Source organism: Mirounga leonina, unplaced genomic scaffold (genome assembly GCF_011800145.1).
Source record: "Mirounga leonina isolate KUSES-001 unplaced genomic scaffold, KU_Mleo_1.0 Mir_242, whole genome shotgun sequence".
Taxonomy (NCBI): domain Eukaryota; kingdom Metazoa; phylum Chordata; class Mammalia; order Carnivora; family Phocidae; genus Mirounga; species Mirounga leonina.
The window spans coordinates 1,685,942-1,707,815 of record NW_023270627.1 but is presented as its reverse complement, the minus strand read 5'-3'; the positions used below and the strand labels follow the sequence as shown (position 1 = coordinate 1,707,815).

At 40.4% G+C, this 21,874-nt stretch overlaps 1 protein-coding gene and 1 long non-coding RNA gene across 3 annotated transcripts in view; one reads left to right on the top strand and one right to left on the bottom strand.

Moving 5' to 3' along the window:
* The window catches only part of PRTFDC1 (phosphoribosyl transferase domain containing 1), a 92,792-nt gene that overhangs the window by 35,119 nt on the left and 35,799 nt on the right, over nt 1–21,874 (bottom strand). The window lies entirely within an intron of this gene.
* Nucleotides 9,199–21,874, top strand: part of LOC118026584 — a 90,126-nt gene continuing 77,450 nt past the window's right edge. The window contains exon 1 of the long non-coding RNA XR_004683625.1: nt 9,199–9,273. This is a non-coding gene — a long non-coding RNA (uncharacterized LOC118026584). The remainder of the gene's footprint in view (nt 9,274–21,874) is intronic.

The window sequence follows — 21,874 nt, the reverse complement described above, 5'->3', positions numbered from 1 at the left end:
TCATGATCCCAGAGTCCTGGGATCGAGCCCCCGCATCGGGCTCTCTGCTAAGCAGAGAGTCTGCTTCTCCCTCTGTCCCTACCCCTCTCTTGCTCTCTCTCAAATAAATAAAATCTTAAAAAAAAAAGAAAAACAACCCTGGGATTTAGCTATCAATAGATAATAAAATCCACCTAAACTCTGATCATTATAGCATCTGTTTTTGTAATGGCACATCTGACTCCCAGGAACATGGAAATAGCACATAACAGAGGAGATATATTGGAATCACACACACACAAATAATGAATTGAAAAGAATGCAGAAAATAGGAAATGATGGGAGAGAACACATGGACAAATAGAAAACAAATCACAGGATGACAGAATTGAACCATACTGATAATCACATTGAATATATATGGTCTCCACATCACAGGTAAAAGGCAAACAGGATCACATTGGCTATATGCTGCCTTCAAGACACCAGCTCTGCATATTAAAAAACAAATAGGTTAAAAGTAAAAAAAAAAAATGGAGAAACATATAGCATCAGTATTCATTAAGGAAATACAAATTAAAACACCATGAGACACCTTGATTCCTTTGAATGGCAAAAATTAAAAACCATACCAAGTATTGGTGAGGATGTAGGGAAACTGGAACTCTCTTACTTTCCTGGAGGAGATGTAATATGGTACAGCCACTTTGGAAAACAGTTGAGTAGTTTTTTAAGAAAATTAAACATGTGCCTACTATAAAGTCTAGCCATTCACCACTAGGTATTTATTTACCCAAGAGAAAAGAAAGCCTATGTCCATACAAAGACCTATTACAAATATTCATAGCAGCTGTATCTGTAATAGCCACAAACTGGAAACTACCCATCTGTCCATCAACAGGTGCCAAGTAGGTGGGCTCAGGGGAGGGTGCTGAGGTTGGAACACTGGTAACTGAATGAATGAATGCCCAGGAAAGAACTCTGGGCTACGCATGCTGTGCCCACGTGTGCCTATAATGATGCTTACTGATTGGCCATTTTCAAAGATTGACTTTCACATCAGGTTTAACTATTCAAAAATGTTAAAAAAAAAAAGAGCTCAGTTTTAAAAAAAGTCAATACACATATTTAATGAATGTTAAATAATTTATACTCTACTGTAGCCAAAAGTTCTAGGAATTTGCTCCAAGTCTTCTCAATCCCATTGCCACCATAGAGACCAAGTCAAACTTCCTTCAAATGTGCCTTTTAAATCTGCTTCAAGTCACTGGTGTTCTGATTAAGTCACTTCTTATGTAAAACTTCTAACCTCCTTCTCTTTACTCACCACCATCTGTCTCTTCTGCACATTCACCCTTGACTCTCATCTGCTCAGATTGGCTATGCGCTATTATTTTTACCCCTGCAGTCAAAATAAATCCCCTTCTCTTCCCATTTTTCTGCTGCTGGGGCCAATTAGTGATGGAGCATTGGTTCTGTGCTCATATGCCCTTCAAGCGCCCCTAATTCAACAATTGAAATGGAATGACATATTGTGGGTACTATAAATATACCGGTCCACAAGTGGAAAAAGACTGAGGTATTTCAGGAGGCAAGTGGCATTGAAAGCAAATTCTTCACTAGAGTACTGACATTTCAGGTTTTATTAAAGCATTAGTTATTTCTGGAGCACTAAAGACCTAAAAGCAAATTTTGCTACCACTGGAAGACATGGCTACATATTAAGCATGCATTAATGATTCTCAAACCTGCCACACAAAAGTTTGACTTCTATAACTCCAGTTTTCATTTGGCTGAGAGGAATGGGAAAAGGAGTTTCCGAATTCTCTTAAAACCCTGGGATTTATTGGTACCTGGGTGGCTCAGTTGGTTAAGTGTCTGCCTTCGGCTTAGGTCATGATCGTAGGGTCCTGGGATGGAGCCCCCGCATCAGGCTCTCTGCTAAACAGAGAGTCTGCTTCTCCCTCTGCCCCTACCCCTCTCTTGCTCTCTCTCAAATAAATAAAATCTTAAAAAAAAAAAAAACAAACCCAACCCTGGGATTTAGCTATCAATAGACAATGAAATCCACCTAAACTCTGATCATTACAGCATCTGTTTTTGTAATGGCACATCTGACTCCCAAGAACATGGAAATAGCACATCCCATGTGGCATAATATATGTATATTTGAGAAAGAAACCTCACACAAAATTCAACCACAACTTTCAAATATAAATATGGTATTATTATTAACTATAGTCACTGTGTTGCACATTACATCAGGTTAAGAGAGTAGATCTTAAAAGTTCTCATCCCAAGGACAAAAAATTTGTAACCATGTGTGCTTATGATAACCATATGTGCCACTTATTGTGGCAATCATAAAAACAAAAAAATTCAGATGCAATTCAGAAGGAGAGTGTCGAAACCAAAAATGAAAAAAAAAACAACAAAAACCAAAAGTTTTTAAAGGTTTATTTATTTATTTGAGGGAGGGGAGGGGCAGAGGGAGAGAATCTTCAAGCAGACTCCCACGCGGGGCTCCATCATCTCATGACCCATTAGATCATGACCTGAGCCAAAACCAAGAGTCAGATGCTTAAGCAACTGAGTCACCCAGGAGCCCCTAAAAAAAAAGGTTTTTAATGAGAGGAGTCCATCTTTTAATAATCAGATTACCATATATATTAATAAAGTTTTTGGAAATACTGATTCTTCTCGTTTTTTTGTAACTAGAAGAATATGTTTCATTAACTTACAGTATTAATAGCTAACCTTTATTATGATAGATATTGTGCTGGGTTTTGCTTACTTTATCTCATTTTCTAGACGAGAAAATGGAATCGTAATTAAATAGCTAGTCCAAACCCACTCAATAGTTGGCGGGGTCAGAATGGAAACCCAGTCCTGCTCATAGCAAAGTCCTCACACTTGACCATTATGTTGAACTTCAGGGAAATGATGGCAATGCTAATGACAGCGGTGATCAAAAATGAGAGCCCGAAGGTTCCTACTATCATGTCTATTTTTTTTTAAGATTTTTTTTAATTAATTAATTTATTTATTTGAGACAGAGAGAATGAGAGAGACAGAGAGCACACGAGAGGGGGGAGGGTCAGAGGACAAAGCAGACTCCCTGCTGAGCAGGGAGCCCGATGCGGGACTTGATCCCAGGACTCCAGGATCATGACCTGAGCCGAAGGCAGTCGCTTAACCAACTGAGCCACCCAGGCGCCCGCTACTATCATGTCTATTAAAAATGTGATGGTGTCTTGACTCCAGTGCAGAAACTGCTTGTCTCCTGACAACGTTTTTGTGGCCCCCCAAGGAAATATTAAAATAGGGCTGCTCTGCTGGCTCTTTGGCTATTGGAATCGCTGCTTACACTGTGAGTCATGCTCTTGGGCCTCTGCCTCTGTGGACACTGATTGCTTGATCTTCACCCAGAAACTCCGGAGAGGAGTCAAGGTGGGTGTTGCCCTATCATGGCCATGAGTAGTCATGGGAGTGTCATGGTTTCTTTCCCATGTCATGCAGTTCAGAGTTCTGTGAAAGCACAGTGGGGCCAACCTACACTTGTAGATGAGGCAGAGAGGCCAACACCCACATTCCCACTCTACTTAACCCAGAGCAGCTCCACTTTCGAGGTTTTATGGAAGCTATCACTTGAAAATCACCAGCCTACTGGGAGACAATGCAGCATGGTGGTAAAGATCATGGCTTTGGAGCTTGACAATGTGGGTTCAAGTCCAGGTTCTACCATTCCTGGACCATGTGCTCACAGAGCAACTTAATCCACCCTTCTGAACCTCAGATGCATTCTGGCTCAAAACAGGCATCAGGAAATGATAGTTATTAACACTACCATCTGGTCCCATTAGAGGGTGATGAGCTAGAGGGGAATCAGGTTAAAATCCAGAAAGAGAAGGGGAAATTCCTAGTGCTTTATAAAAGAGAAACTTGGGACCTGGCTCCCCAGACAGGTCTGCCTGTGTTATATCTTCTAATTGTAAAACTGAATACCACTGTAGAGAATAGTCGATCCCTTTCCTGTTATAAATGTGAAAACTGAGATCCAGGGAAGTTGTGACTTTTACCAAGGTTAAATTTAAAAACCTATAGCCTATAAGCCATTCTGTTTCTATCTCCATACAGGTTTTTTTCTTTCTTCTGGAAATCTCTAAATTTTCTTATTCAAATAAATAAAGTCTTTTTCTGTACATGGGGGTTGGTGGTGCTGATGTGAGCTTAGGGAAAAGGTACAGCACTGGGCAACAAGGGAAAGAAAAAACCTTAAAACTTAGGAGGGATAGAGTTGGGGCTGCACACCTACCATATAGATATTTAAATATCATTATTATTGATGTAATAGGTTAAAATAAGATTGCATCAAGGCATATTGATTTTCACTTTTAGATCAGTCTGTGCTTTTCATAGATATGTATAAAAATATATACATATATGCATATATTTTTTCATGTATACAAAAATATAGACTAATTAAAAATGTAAATCAATATGCCTTAATGAAATCTTTTGATATATTAGGACAGACCTAACTATATTAAAAATGTTTTTCACATAATTTTCCAACCACTGAAAGCTAGGTCAACACATACTTAATCAAAAAATAAAATGAAAATAGCTCCCTCCTTTCTTTCTTATACTGCACAGACATGGTGAAAATCTCAAGCATTGGCTAACTCTTTGGCCACATCACACTCATGCCACATATGCACAAAAGGAGCTTTTGGTCCTGGACAACAGCAGCACAGAAGTCAACAGTGTGTGCTCTAAAGGATGCTTCCCAAAGTTTTTAATTGTGAAACATGCCCTGTCTTCGCTTGGAGACTCTTCTTGAGAAGCCCAGAGTTCACCAAGTTCAACTTCTGACAATGTAATGCTAGTTTTAGCCTGCTGCTAATGGAAGGGAGTGCAAATGCACCCTATTTGGAATCACTGCAAAGGAAAGAGAAAGTGTGTCATTCAGTCCGTTGTGAGAGCACTGGGCAGTCAAACACTGCAAATGCTTTGGAAAAGGATGACGTGGAAGAGTTCTGAAAAGTGCCTCTGTGAAATCCAAGGTCATTCCAGCTCCATAGCAAAAGAACAAACTATTGTGAGCGCACTAAAAAAAAATTGAGAGCAATATGAGTCAAAAGAAAGTCTCCTCCTTAGGGTCAGTTTCTCTGCCAGTAAAAGGGCTTTCCCATCCCCCTCAATCACTAAGTCTAAATGGAACAAAACCCAACAAAATAAAGCAAGAGTGCTCCTGCCACCTGCTATCATCTCTTAGGATGTTTACTTGATGACTTCTCTTCTCCTCCTCTCAGCATGAAGAGGGTTGTTGGTATTTTGGATCAAAATTAGGCAACGTGATATTTTGACAAAACCCTCCGATGGCAGGAAACTCTGTTAACATTTTGATAGAGTGAGTCAGGCAGCAACCGAGGCTCAGTGCAGTGATAAGAGCGCCACCAGCATGATGCTCTAAAATGTGGTGGAAACCCAGGGCTTCTTTATAAGAATGACCTGCTTTTCCCAAGAAGTGCAAAGTGAAAAAACAATGAGTTAGCACTTTTTGCTTAGAAAATTGAGAAACATATTAAAGAAACAGAACGATCATATCCCAAGGTGGTGACAGCGTGAAAAAAACAGACACTTGCATAGACTGCTGTTGGAAATGCACATTAAATACAAATGTTTGTCAGGGAAATCTGGTGCTAATGTATCAAAAGCTTTCAGAGAAATGTATAGAGAACAAACTGATGGTTGCCAGAGGGGAGGTGGCTGGGGGGGGATGGGCGAGATAGTTGAAGGGGATTAAGAGTACTTTTACGGTGATGAGCACCGAGTAATATATAGAATTGTTGAATCACTGTATTGTACATCTGAAACTAATATAACCCTGTATGTTAACTATACTTGAACTTAAAAAAAAAAAGCTTTTAGGAAGATCTGGTGACAACATATCAAAAGCTTTCAAATTATACCCAGTTTTAGGAGCAAGCCTAATGAAACAGATATGTTCAACATTTTATGAATAAGGAGGTTTGTTTTTTTTTTTAAAGATTTTATTTATTTATTTATTTGACAGAGACAGTGAGAGCAGGAACACAAGCAGGGGGAGTGGGATAGGGAGAAGCAGGCTTCCCGCTGAGCAGGGAGCCCGATGTGGGACTTGATCCCAGGACTCTGGGATCATGACCTGAGCCGAAGGCAGATGCTTAACGACTGAGCCACCCAGGCGCCCAGGAATAAGGAGGTTTATCACAGCATTATTTATGATGCAGGAAGACTTTGAGTATCTAAATGTCCAATAATAGAGGATTATTTGAAAAATCTGTGAATATATGCAGATGGTGGAATCCTTCCCTACCATGAAAAGTGATATTATAAAGTACTCTTTTTGATATGTGTCCTACTCAGGATTTTCTCAAGTGCAAGTGACAGGTACCCCATTTGAACTAATTTAAACAGAAAGGTGATTAATTGAAAGGAAGAGCTGGACCATCAAGTTCATGAAGGCTGGACACAGGGCAGTTTGAGGAATGGTGAGACTAGAACCAGGGACTCAGGACTCTCCTTTTCTCCTGTCTCTTCTTCCACTCCATCTCTAGCTTCACATCCTAACAACGTCATCATCCAAGAGAAAAGGATTTTTCCTAAACTTGAGTGTGAAAAATTCCATAGAAGACTTAACTCGTCTGGCTCAGATCACATGTCTGCCCCTTGGACCAATCATTATGGCCAAGGATACCTGAGCTGCAGTGATTAGCCTGGTTTGTGTCAGATATCTACCCTTAGGTCAATAGCTGTGATCAAGAGGGCAATTTGGACCCTCCATGGGAGTAGCGGGGTGAATGGAATAGCACAGTCAGGGCCATTGGAGCAATTGCTGGGGGCTGGGGAAAGCACTCTAATTTGTCTCCCACAACTTCAGTTGATAATATGATTTGTCAGTGCTTTCCACAGTAGTTGGTCCTAGTCTTTTTGTGATATTAAAGAGTACCTTTGTCTTATTTTATTTCAAGAAAAGGGATTCCTTTGTGACCGTGTGGTTGGGAAGTGCTCTGGGATAAAGGGCATTGGGTAGGGGTTGCACTGTTGGAGCTGTGCAGAACTATCCCCAGCCACGTTGTATGAGTGGGATCGGACAGATGAGCTGCCATCACTGACAAAAGACTTCATATCCTCCACAAAACTTAGCAGGTAAGAAATGGTCATGGGAAACAGCCATTTATTACATAGAAATCCAGTAAAGCATTCCTAAAACACACTGATTTCTAACTAACCAGAAATGAACTCTATTATGCTATCATAGAGATACCATATTTGAACCATATATTTGAAAGAGAGAGAGAGAAAGAGAAATAAGTATGAGCCTTTAAAAATCTAATATCTCAAGACAATAGAGACAGATGACTATGACACATGATGGTTATTTTAAACATGTTCCCACAGCAGTGAAATTCTCTAATTCTGTTTGAAAAGAGCCAACAATATTGTGGGAAGTATTCTGAATGAAACAGCAATGCTGCCTTTATAGATTTTTTCCTTTGGTATATAGTTGTAGATATCTGTGGACTCTCATCTACCAGAATTGGGAGATTTAAGAAGTGAGCAAAAGATGGATTGGAAATGAACTCACAGATTTTTTTTTTTTTTAATGGACAGAGTAGTAAATGTGTAGAGACTGCTAGCTGGTGAAGGTTTGAAAATCAATCAAAAGAAATTTAGTTGTTGCTTTTTGTCCATCACTAGGCAGAATTCCACAGCACACCTAATTGACCAGTGCAACCTAGTTCTCCCTTATGAAAACCACACCATTTATTTTATATCATTTCTCATATTGTTAAACTGAGAGAACTTCAATATTTGCCTCTTTAGAGTTTCTTTCCAAATATAAATTCCTGTGAACACCTAGGCCAGTATTGAGGAGATGTGAGAAACAACACGGCAGGGGTATTGGTCCAAAGACCCTTCAAACGCTGGTAGTTCACACACCATGTCACGCCAAGGCTCAAAGAGGAGCAGAAACCAAAAAGCCAGAAACTCTGAAGCCTTGGCTCTGTAGCTGACTTTTTACATAACCTTATGTAACTTGGTATTTTTGCAACTGAATTTTTCCCATTAACTTCTGCAGCTCTAGAGAAGTTGCCCTGTTATTCTGGCCAATTAACAGAAGGACAATACCTCAGACTCTTCCAGAATCTTGAGTGGGGGTAGAGAAGAATGTGCTAACCAATTTGTGAAAGAGAAATTGGGTGAAAAAAAATATGCTCTTTGGTATACACAGCTCCTTAGTCTTTTAAATATTCTCATCAAATCCATTCATTGGATTTAAAAAAAAATCAATTGTTTCTCCCAATCAGTGTATCTAGATAACATTACTTGCAAACCCAGTGAGTTTGGATTCTAGTTGCTAAGTTTTGTGCATGTTTATTTCCAGAATTAAAAAACAAATAACTTGGGTGAATACTGTTTACAAAGACTCCAGATAGACATTTTATATAAATAAGATCTATGCAGGAAGACTGTATTTAAAAAGGAAAAACCCTGCTTCCTGTGTCTGGCCTTAAGAAAGGAGACTCTTTCAGGGTCCCCTGTCACTGATCAGTGTTTGAAATTAGAATTTGAAATCTTTGGTCTGAAAGTCGAACCTCAAACTATCAGATTACAAAGTAGTTATAACCCGGAAATCATATTTTAGCATCAGACATGTGTCTAGGCTTGGAACCTGCTTCTGAATCATATGCCTCAGACACCATAACATAATTTAGTAGACAATTGTATCTCGGTTTCTTTATTTATGTGTAGTTGATCCTAAGGCCACAATTAAAATCCTTCAGTTATCAGACTCTCGTTTCCTGAATGGCCGAGCAGGGTAACATCAGTCAGTAAGAAAAAAGGAACCTGCGACTGTGTGAGAAAGAAACTGAGTGCTTCTTTGCCCACATCACGTCAACAATTAGAAGGGTAAGGGAAACCGGCAGGGGTGCGCGCATGCGCAAGAGAACTGACGACCATGGCCTAACCTAATACATGCTAACATGGGTTTTTTAAAAGGCTGAAACAGAGTATTTCCAATTTTCCCATGCTCTTGATGTCGTACTGCTTGTACTGAATCACTAGGCATCGACAGTGAATTTCTCTTCCTGGACATCTAGGAATACCCACCCACCGCAGCGGAGATGGTGTAAAGGTGTGGTGACTTGTCACAGGTATCCGTCTACAAGGGTCAAAGCCGCGGAGTCTTCCCCATGACTGTCCTTGCAATCCTTGTACCATCTGTCCACAGAAGAGTGTTAGGTAGGTGAGATCTGCACAGTTGGGGTTGCTTTGGCGGTGAAAACTCTTGCTTCAGCAAAGTGGGAGGAAGAACAAAGCTGATGGCTTGCAGCAGTGCCGCATTGCTGATGGCAGAGGGATGGGCTGCCCGGGATTTCCCCCCCCCCTTAATCTTTAAATTGCTCTTTTGCAAGGCAACAATTCACATTCTAGTTAGGCATTCATCTCTGCCTGGTTAGTTTGATCAGCCAACTAGAACCATGGACCTATGCTAATGGCTCACTACTGTGGGGTCCGGGTTCATTTTCATCTGCTCTATGGGCGCCAGCCAGTCATTGTAAAGAAGTGGGTGTCCTTGGAATCTTAGAGCTGGAATGAAGTTTAGCAATCGTCCAGGTCTGCCTTTTTACAGATGAGGCCTGGTCCACGTCCAAGACCTTGTGATTTAGTAGGTCCCATCCTAACTGGGAGTAGAATCTCGTCTTCATAAATTCTGATCCCGTGCAAACTGCGGGAGATTCTTCTAGAAGCCCCAGGGGAAGTTGACGTTCACATTTTCCTTCACACTTTGGACCAAAGAGAGTGGCAGTAGATCTTAAAGGCCTTTCTTCTCTCACCACACAGTGACACAGTGACAGGAAATAGGAAAGCAAGCAAGATGTAGTCTAACAAGATTAGAGTTAGATTTCTTTCTTCTTCGTTATCTAGGTGCTTTGCCATAATTGTTTGCTTCCATACTCATTCATTTATTCTTTCAACAAATATCTGCTATTCTCCTAAGACCCTAAAAGACTGAGTGGATTATTCAGCATAAATTCCCCACTATGAATAGAATAACAAGGTATAGAGACTGTTGTGAGAAAAGATGATTGGGTCATCTTCATAAACTAACTTGTTATTTGCTGAGCATTCCCTGTAAGCAGAAAACTAATAAAGCAAACAGTTGGTAACATTGTATTTGTTGTTAGCTGGTAATGATTACATGAGTGCATTCATATTCATTGGGTGAAAAATTCATTAAGCTGACCACTTACGATTTGAACACTTTTCCGTATGTAGTTATACTTCAATTACACATTTCTTTAGAAAGATTTATTTATTTATTTTAGAGAGACAGAGTGAGCACAAGTGGGAGGGGCAGAGGGAGAGGAAGAGAGAATCTCAAGCAGACTCCTTGCTGAGTGCAGAGCCTGATGCGGGGATCAATCTCACAACCCTGAGAACACGATCTGAGCCAAAACCAAGAGTTCACCACCAAAACCACCCAGGTGCCCCACAATAAAACCTTTTTAAAAGATGCATACTTTAGGAAGCAATTAATAGACACAATCCTAGTTCTCAAGGAGCTCATATTTTAATACAGTCACCCTATGATACAGTAGTCCCTCCTTATCTGCAGTTTTGTTTTCTGCAGTTTCAGTTACCTGCAGTCAACCATGGTCTGGAAGCAGATGATCCTACATCTGATCTATCTGAAGCTCAGCATTAGGCTACGTCACCCTATGTCACTCACCTCACCTCATCTCCTCATGCAGACATTTTATCATCTCACATCATCACAAGAAGAAGGGTGAATATAGCACAATGAGATTTTTTGAATGAGACCACTTTCCCATAATTTTCATTATGGCATATATTATAATTGTTTTATTTTATTATTGTTGTTAGTCTCTTACTCTGCCAAATTTATATTAGACTTTACTATAGGTATATCCATATAGGAAAAAATAGGGTATATATAGGGTTCAGTACCCTCTGTGATTTTAGACATCCACTGGGGGGCTTAGAATGTAATCCTCCATGGTAACTGGGGATTACTGTTTTTATGGAAAAAAAAAAAAAAGAAGAAGTTCTCCTCTTTCATTTCACAAAGGAAACTACTAAAACCTAAGAAAGGTCACATGGCTGGTTTTGGTAGAACCAGGGGTAGTTTTCCTGGTTTTCCTGGTTGATATTCTCTCCACATTCTCTCTTCAACAGTCTGGCCTTCTGTTTTAAGGGCCATCTTTGAAGAGGGTCACTCAGAAAAATGTATGACTTCATTTCTTCTTGGCCTTGTTCTAGCCTTTCTAAACTGTAAGCTGAAAGTTTTCATCTTTATTCTGATATATTACACTGTAAATGCCTGAAATTTGATAGGGTTACCTCCTTTTGATGAAGTTCATTTGATAGAAACAAAGGAGGTTGCCTCTGTACCCCAGTAGGCTGCATATTTAAACCACTTAGATTCTCTTTCATCTGAATGGTTTATTTTTTCCATTTGCAAGTCTATGATTCTCTTTATCATTTCTGAAGTTGACAAAAATGAGTATGTGACAATTCTCCACTTTTGAGGAACCAGTCACACTATTATATATCTTTGCTGAGATATCTCTTCCTAAAAAATTTGCATAACCAACTGTTCCTCCACATGAATAGTGAGTGGTACTGACGGGGTCCTGCAAGGCTGTGAGGTATGTATGCCAGTGATTGTGAGAGCATGTCAGGGGGCATGCCAGTCAGCTGTAGGGAGGGCTTGGAACACATCAGGCGCACGGCGCTGGTCATCTTCTATGCCATCTCTGGGATCCCCTCTCCCAGAGCCATGTCTTCTGGAAACCCTAAGAATACATCAGGCCCTCTAGGGACCTCTAATTATCCCAGAAGTAGCCACAGAAGACTAAACAATGGTTTATAGAGCCCACTCTTACTTGGTCCTTTCCCCACACTACTGACCCTTCCTAGTGTGGGCTCCTTTTCCTCACCCCACCTCTTATTACATAGATATTATCCAAAATCTTATCCCCCACTTTCAATGCATATTGACATTCTGTAGGCAATCTCTTCCATAGTCTCAACTTCCATCCATATACTAAGGACTCCCTGTTTTATTTTTGCCTCTTGCTAAGGTATCTTTGTAGTACCAAAGTTCATATTCCGAACAGTCTACTGGAACTCTCCACAGGGGTGTTCCATGGGCCCTTCAAAGTCAGTCTGCATAAAAGTGCCTGTTGTCTTTCCTGCTGAATGGTTTCTTCCTCCTGTGTCTCAGTGAGGATATATTATCCATCAGATATTCAAGCCAGAAGCCAAGAGTCATAAACTTCTCTTCTCTTCCTTTTATCAGCCATATTCAATGTTACCTATTAATTTAATCACCTAGAGGAATTGGTCACTACTGATTACCTATTTCATATTTGTTTCATTCTGTTTTTGTTTTTTTTTGGTGGGGGGGGCAAAGGGAGAGGGAGAAAGAGAATCCCAAGCAGGCTCCACACATAGTGGGGAGCCTGATGAAGGGCTTGATTTCATGACCCTGAGATCACAACCTGAGCCAAAACCAAGAGTCTGATGCTTAACTGACTGAGCTACCCAGGTGTCCCTCATTTATTTTTTTTAGAATTAAATGAGAAAGTCCATGTAAATCACTTACATAGTGTCTGAGTAGTAAATATTCAATGAGTTATGATTATTAGTCTTCTTTTTTTTTTTTTAAAGATTTTATTTCTTTATTTTGAGAGAGAGAGAATGAGAGAGAACACATGAGAGGGGATAGAGTCAGAGGGCAAAGCAGACTCCCTGCCGAGCAGGGAGCCCGATGCGGGACTCGATCCAGGGACTCCAGGGTCATGACCTGAGCCGAAGGCAGTCGCTTAACCAACTGAGCCACCCAGGCGCCCATGATTATTAGTCTTAGTAGTATTATCACCACTACTATAGCTGCTTTGATCAGAGAGATGGGTGGGTGGATGAATAGAAAGATAGATGGATAGATACAAAAAGTGACAGGATTCAGGTATCTGATATTTTACATTCATTCAAAATATTTGTAGTCCGCTGATACCAATCCCAAGGTGTGGGTTGTTTCCCCACACCCAGCAATTCTCTGACACCTGCTGGGGTCCTACAATTCAACTTAATTCTGACGTTGTCTACCTGGATATAGCATCAGATTCCATAGGTTGAGGGTTCAATCCTACAAGACTACCCTGCATTTCAGACGCCAATTGCAAGTTCAGGTTGTTTACTTGTGCTCTAACCATCTGTTTATAGATCGGAGAGGCTCCTACAAACCCCACCTTGGGTTCAATTAATTTTCCAGAGTGGCTCATAGCACTAAGGAAACCAGTTTACTCACTTGATTACTGGTTTATTACAAAGGATATGAATCAACAGCCAGATGAAGAGATACATAGGGTGAGTCCCTGAACACAGGAACTTATGTCCCTGTGGAGTCTGGGGCTTAGCACGGCAACACATGGATGCGTTCTGGTGCACCAACTCGAAGTTCTCAGAAGCCTAGCCTTTTGGATGTTTTGAGAGGCTTCATTACATAGGCCCGATTGATTAAACCATTGGCCATTGGTGATTGAATTCAATCTCTTGTCCCTCTCCCCTCCTAGAAAGTCAGGGTATGGGGGTTAGAGGTTGGGTGGGACTGAAAGTTCCAACCTTTTCATCACATGGTGGGCTCCACTGGCAACCACCCCCATGCTTAGGTGCTTTCCAAAAGTCACTCATTAACAATAAAAGATACCTTTATCACTAACATCACAGGAAATTCCAAGGGTTTCAGGAGCTCTGTGCCAGGAAGTGGATGAAAACTAAATGTGTATTTCTTATTATAAATCACAATATCACAACCACTATTTGCTAGAAACTCTTCTAGGTTCTGCCGACACTAGGGAACAAATAAGTATCTACTCTTACGGGCCTTACATTTTAGTGAACAAAGACAGGGATTATGTACATACATAAATACATAAATATATCTGCAGTGATAAGTTCTATCAAAAAATAAAGCAGGATAAGGGGAATGATGGGTGTGGTGGACACTATTTTAGATAGGGCAGTCAGAATAATATCTCTGATGAGGTGACATTTAAGAAGCATCTGAGCCGGGGGAGCAGTGGGTGGGGTGGCTCTGAGTGTGAGTATACAAGGTATATTTCAGGAAACACCAGGAGGCCAGTATGACTGGCATGGAAAGCAGAAAGAGGAAGGGCTCATTGGTGGTGAGGTGGTGATCTCATCTTACCTGATATAATTTTTCAAAGTAAGTGTTATTATAATGAGCTCACAGGTTAGAAACTGAGGCTCATAAAGATTCAATTATTTGTCCAACTGCCTTCAAAATACTTCCACAAAGTCTCAAACTAAGCCTGTTCCTTCTGCTGCTTCCCCTCTGTCTTTGCCCTAGTTCAGAGCCTCTTTCTGCCTCGACTGGACTATGGCAGTAGACTCCTAACTAACCTCCCTATTCCTAGTCTCTTCACCTCTAATGCTCCACACCACCCTCAGAATGACATCACAGCTGAGTGTATCACTTCCCTGTTTAAAATCCTCCCATTGTTTCCCATCCTCCAGACCAGAGGGTCAGGGTCAACTCCAGAGGTAGACCAGGCTCATCTCTGCTGCTCATCTTCCTATCATGGCCCATGCACGTGGTCCTCCACCCATGCCAGATCAGGCCTCCTCCTATCTCTATGCAGTTGTAGATGCTGCTTTCTCAGCTTCCCACTCCCCCTCTCCTCCTGTTTGTAGGGAGAGCCCCAGTCCACATTCATGATCCAGCTGAGGGAGCCTCCCCTCCCTTCCCTCTGCTCCCATGCTTTGTATATACGCCTCATTACACTTCTGATTACATTGTGACTGCCCAGCCCTCTCTGAAGTTAAGAGAGGCCTGGGCCACCCATCTTATGAGATCTAAAGATACTGAATATGAAGATTAAGAATTACAAAAGTGTGCAAATTTGAATACTTACATAACACACATATGTACATGCATGCATGCACGTGTGTGCACACACACACACACTCATTGCTAGATGAAGATGGACTACGCTGAAACTTGGAACAAATGACTCATATGAATGAATGAATGAATGAATGTGTCTTACCATGTGGAACAAGGAGAATAATATCTTCCTTGGTAAATGGTCAGAATACAGACCACACAGAAGGCACACAAAAGTCTGTCTCTAATTTTTTTTTTAATATCCTTGGCATTTCTGCTAAGAGGCCAGTGGACTGGAACATTTTTATTTATCAGGGAAATAAAAGTAGGATTGCTACAAGGCCTCATTTCATGGGAGCAATTGTGACCACAAGGCCCACACGTAAGAGGTTCTCCTTAGCTCTCTTGAAAGCTGGCTTGAGGGCTGCTAGCTGCTTGCTCCCATTTGAGCACCACAGGCTCTGGTTCTGAAAGGCAGGGGGTCAAAGGAATAGAGAAATGGACATGTCAGGAGATCTTGGTACTCCTCCTGGGCTTGCTGCTGGTTTATCTTTCCTCAAATGGAATTCTATGGAATATAGGCATATGGATACGCTATAATTATATCCATTGAGGATATAAAGCAGCTTATGTCTTACTTTCCTAAATATAAAAGTCACATGAAAACACTTCAGAAAAATGGAGTAGTGTAGGGCGCCTGGGGGGCTCAGTCAGTAACAGCATCTAACTCTTGATTTCGGCTCAGGTCATGATCTCAGGGTTCTGAGATGGAGCCCCATATCGAGCTCTGCACTGCGTGTGGAACCTGCTTAAGATTCTCTCTCTCTCTCTCTCCTCCTCTCCCCTCCACCTCCAAAAAGAAAAAGAAAGAAAGAAAAATGGGATAGTGTAGGTAAGTATAAAAATGGAAAATTACCCAGGAAAGGGAGACTGATAGTGAGTTGTATGAGTTAGAATTTCCACAGGATAGGGGCACCTGGGTGACTCAGTCAGTTAAGTGTCTGCCTTTGGCTCAAGTCATGATCTCAGGGTCCTGGGTTCGAGCCCCGCATCAGGCTCCCTGCTCAGCGGGAAGCCTGCTTCTCCCTCTGCCTGCCACTCTCCCTGCTTGTGCTCTCTCTCTCTGTCAAATAAATAAATAAAATCTTAAAAAAAAAAAAAAAGAATTTCCACACGATAAAGGTATCTGACTTCAATCCCTTCCAGGCTAATTCTTTGGGGGAAAAAAAAATAATGTCTTTGAAAATAGCAACATAATCATTTTTGGAGTTACTACACTTCACTTGGGTTCTGAAAATCCTGCGAAGCTCTACCAACACCACGGAGGAAGTTATATTTTTTCAAATATAATGTCTAACAATCAAAAAATATTTGGAGCAATTGTCTACTTTCTTTTTCTTGCCATCCTCTTTCATTTTAAAACTACAGGCAAATGCATTTCCAAGTGAAGTATTCTAACCCAGTAGAAATAGAGGATACGGAATAAAAGACTACTTCATTCTGGACTCAGGCAATAAAATGTCATAACCTTTGCCCTAAGAGTTTGATTTTCAGTAAAATTTCTTTACAGAGTTTTCTAGCAACCAAGTGTTTTGAACGTTAAATGTGGGAAAATTTTACTTGAGGGCAGGACTGCTTTCTAGGATTTGGTCCAAGACCTTTAAAGTGAACGTTGAATAGGGCCTTTTAGAATAGTTTCACTGACTACTGCTTGATCTGCAGCAAAGGCCCCTGAGGCCCAGGGATACATCACACGCTTCGATCACCACCACTGAGGGACAGAAGACCCTCAGGACATTTTTGTTGAACTGCATTTAATTGAACACGCCTTCTAGCTTTCATCAAATAAAGAACTGGAAGACCACCACATGGTATCTCAAGGCAGTGTTTCTAATGCCCGAACAATGTTTCTTTACACATTTTGATGTTTTTTCACAATCTCAGGCAGGAAGAAATATACCACCAAGCGACAAAGTGTCCTCCTCACCGCCCCCCCACCCCCACCCCCAGAGGACTGCTGACAAACTAGGGCTTGAAGGGGCTAGAAAGAGCTTGAATGCTGGAGCTGTCCATGTGTTACTGGGTACCTCACTGGATCTAGACCTAGTTCCACTCTGACCTTGGTAACTCAGGTGGGGTGTGGAGGCAAGGGATGAACATTTGGAGTTAATCCCCCTTCTAAATAGTCCCTTGGATTCCAGATCCTTTGAGAAATACAGAACATCTCTGGCTGGGGTGAGTATTCAGGAAAAGAGGCAGGCATTTTAAACATAAACTCCCCTCCTGGGATGATCAGCCTTAAGCAGGGCATCTAACCATCCCCATACGTTAAGATTAGAGAAAGAGATTGTAGGACTTTCAGTAAGTAGCTAGGGTGCAGGTTCCCTTTTTATTATATAAAAGTATCCATTACCCATTATCTCACTGTTCAGCACTCATTTGTGGGAACATCTGTTTCCCTTACTAAACTGTGGGTCCGTTTAAGGACAGGGATTGTGTACGATTGTGTAATGTTTCCCCAAATTTGCAGGATCTAGCAGAATCATTGATGCACAGGCTTTCAGCAAATCACTCAAGTGGACGAATTTTTAAATACTGCATGTATTTCTTTGTAATTTGTCAGCTTTGTATAGGGGGAAAAATGTCCCTTTCTTCTAATAGTGGAAGACTAATATGCTGCACCTGGGATTAATTTTAGATTTCAAAATGTTCTCACTCCATATTTTACCCTCTATATTGAAAAATGCCACTTTGTTTCATCTCGCCTCCTATTGAAAGTCTATGAAGCACTTAGCACCTCAGTGAAATTAGGTGAAGAGCTAAATTAGCAGCACGGGGGGTCTTTCTCAGGGTCCATGGCCAGACCTTACTGACATGGCTGGGTTCCTATGCAGATATAGCCTAATAAGATGCATACATTTGTCCAATATGCTGAATAATGGTGGAGGCTGGGGATTCAATAAGTTAAGGCCAATTATTATCCTGACAACTTACATGTATTTTAAGGACTAGAGCAAGAAGGCAGCTTTGGTTGAGAGAAAAGCATAAAACCAGAAAACTTAAGATTTAATTCCCATTTTACCAATTACAAGCTGGGTGACCACGAGCAAGTCATCTAGCAACTCATAGATTTTTATCTCATTGTAGGCATATTGGGGATAATGACACCTATTTCAAAGGGCTGTGGAAGATTAGATAATGTATCTGAAGATGCAGTGTATGATCGCAGTGAATACAGTAATCAATGTTAGTTGAGTGTGAACCACCTATGAACCTAGAATTTCTGCTTGTCCATATGAGAGCAAGCATTCGCCTCCGCCTCAGGATTATATAATTATAGATCCATCCAGTTTTATTCAAATCTAGTCTTCAAAAATACCAGTCTACAAAATAATTCATGCCCACTTACTTTACCACAAAAGGATACTTTACAAAATGAATCACCACTGGATTCCAATAAATAAAAACTGAACTTGAGGCAATTAAAACTCAACACAATTTACAAAAACAGTTCTTATACCTGACTTTTCAGATTTAAAAAGTCACTTCATCAGGAAATATGGTCTCCAATTTACAGCTGAGGTGACAGATGGCTAGAGAGGGAAGTCTATGTTTCAAGAGTGCTTAGACAATGTACACCTGTGCGTTTATTTCTTGAATCCCAAACGATTAACATGTGCTAACCATATTTAGCACTACTTAAAAAAAAATCAGCTCTTTTGAGGTTTAATTTACATATACCAATTTTGAGCGTATAATTCAATGAGTTTTGACAAATGTCCACAGTCATGTCTCCATCACTATGATCATGATATAGAATATGTCTGTCACCCGAAAAACCTCCCCTGTGGCCCTTTGTATCCCTCGCCTCTGTCCACAGGCTCTGGCAAACATTGTTCTGCTTTGTGTTCTGATAGTTTTGTTTTTTTCTAGAATTTCATTTTACATGGAATCATTCAGTATGTAGCTTTTTGAGTCTGGATCTCTTACTTAACATAACGCCTTCAAAAGGTGCCCCTGTTGTTGCATGTATCATTCTTTGCATGGTGTTCAACCCTTTTCGTTGCTGAGTAGTATGTTCTATTTGTGAAAGTACCCCAGTTTGATGATGCCTTCTCTTGTTCAAAAGTTATATGTGAGTTTTTGACTTGGAGGGAGGTCAGTGTCCCTAACCCTTGCATTGTTCAATGGTCAACCATATTTAACTTTATAAGAAACTGCTAGAGTTTTTCAAAGTGGTGATATCATTTTACCTCCCCCACCCCAGCAGTGTAAGAGGGTTCCAATTCTCAGCATCTTCTCCAACACTTGTTACTGTCTGGCGTTTTGATGATAGGCGTCCTAGTGGGTGTGAAGTAGGAACTCACTGTAGTTTTCATTTGCATTTCCCTGATGACCCATGATGCTGGGAATCTTCCTATGCTCTCATTTGCCATTCAAGTATCTCTTTGGTGCACTGCCTATTGAAATCTTTTGCCTACTTGTAAAAATTGGGTTATGTGTCCTCTTATTAATGAGTTAGAATAATTCTCTATATGTCCAGGTACAAGACCTTTATCAGATATGTTTTGCAAATATTTTCTTCTAATTGGTGCCTAAGTCTCACATCTTATCAGTCTTGACGTACCTCGTTCCCATTCGCTTCACAATCCAATCCTTCTGGCTCTACATTAAAATGTATCCAGAATCTGATCCTTCTCATCACCTCCGATGTTACCACATGGCTCTGTCACTTCCTACCCGGGTTACTGTGGTGATCTCTTAACTATGACCTCTTAACAGGGCTCTCTTGCCCCTTCACTCTATTCTAAACAGAATCCTGAGTGATCCTTTTTTTTTTTTTTTAAAGATTTTATTTATTTATTTGACAGAGAGAGACACAGCGAGAGAGGGAACACAAGCAGGGGGAGTGGGAGAAGCAGGCTCCCCGCAGAGCAGGGAGCCCGATGCGGGACTCGATCCCAGGACCCTGGGATCATGACCTGAGCTGAAGGCAGTTGCTTAACCAACTGAGCCACCCAGGCACCCTGAGTGATCCTTTTAAACCATACATCACAACACATCCCTTTCTATTCAAAATCTACCAAAGGTTTCTTTTTACTAAGTTAAAAACTACAGGTGATTATTAACAGAGAAAATGCCATTTTCAGTTTTTGAAATCACCTATGACAATACAGTATAATAAAATCTTTTCAGTAAATCAAGTATAAAGAATTTCAAGTACAGCATCTAGAGGTCCTAATACCATTTGCCATTGAAATTTCAGCCACTTTAGGGAGAAAACACTAACTTTTCTAGCGCTGCCCAGTTTCCAAGGCAGAGTCATCTAGTAGAGTAACTTTATGTTAAGAGATAACCCTGTAATTGGCTTCCTCCTCTTGATTCAAAATTAGGTTAGCTAAGAGAGGGGTGTAATGTCAAGCAATCTTTTTGTTCCTTTTACTTGACACTTTAAGTAACTTCATGTGTATATGTTAGGTTTATGAGATGACTAATTATGTAGTTTTTAATTATAGTAAAGTTCTCTGTTGGATGTTATCATTCACATGCTTGTTCTCTGACTCAAGATATCTTAATCTATGGCAGGCCCAAACTGACAATTCTTTATGCCCAGAAACTTGTTAAGTAAAATTCTACTGTGATCTTCACAATAAGAGAGATCAGAATCAAATTAGGCTTACTGTACCTAATCTGGGTGTTCAGAAGTTGGCATTTCTGCCAGAAATGTCCCTTTCAAATTAGCCTAAATGGTTTTCAATGCCCCTATTAGAATGTGTTTTCATTCAGTGAGAGTCAGAGGTTAAGAAGGGTAAGGGCAACTCGGGCAATGGTTCTAAAGCAATTTTTAGAATCTATTTACCTCTAATATAGGGACTAGAACTCATATAAGTGAAAGTCATGAAACACACAAAGCAGCTGTACATTCAAGATGCACAAACAAATCTTTCTTTGAGTCACATGTGAAGAAATAGGATTTCCACGGTTATTTTTAAATAGCATTAGGATTTTTTAATTTAGAAACTAATGAAATTTTCTTTTCCCTCTGGGGAGGGAGTCAGTCCCTCATGTGCTGATGAACCCACTGAAAAATTGAAAATATTGTTAAGTCAAAAATGCGTTGAATACACCTACTCTACCGAACACCATAGCTTAGCCTGGCCTACCTTAAATGTACTCAGATCAATTACATCAGCCGATGTTTGGGCACAATTACCTAACACAGAGACTATTTTATAAGAAAGTGTTGAACATCTCATGTAATTTATGGAATACTGTATTGAAAGTGAAAAACAGAGTGGTTGTATGAGTGTAGGATGGTTGTAAATGTCTCGGTTGTTTACCCTTGTGATCGAGGGGGGCTGACCATGGGCTGGGTCTCGCTCGCACCCAGCCTCGTGAGAGAGGATTGGACCGTATGTCACTAGCCCTGGTAAAAGATCCAAATTTAAAGTTCAAGGTATAGCTTCTACTGAATACATATTGCTTTCACATCATCTACAAAGTCAAAAAATCCTAAGTTGCGCACTATCTGTACTTGACTTCTGGGAAGGTCCATTTTGTTGATTTTTTTTTTTTTTTTATGTTGAATGCCCGTGAACTGTAATACAAAACCGAATACAAAACTAACACCGCCCTATGAATCTCTTGGCTAAAGTGCTTCAATGCCATAAAGTTTCATAGTCAGGTCAGCTAGAAAAAATAAATCATTGCACCGGGGCTCAAAATTACATATTTAAATAAGAAAATGAAGTTAATAATAGCTACAAGTAAACATTGTTTTAGGACATAGAATCCCTTTGCTAAATTTCCAAATATTTTATTCAAGTGTGAGGAATGTGACTATTTCTACTAGAAATATTCCAGTTTGGTTTGGATTACTACAAAAATAAAAAGAAAGTCATCATG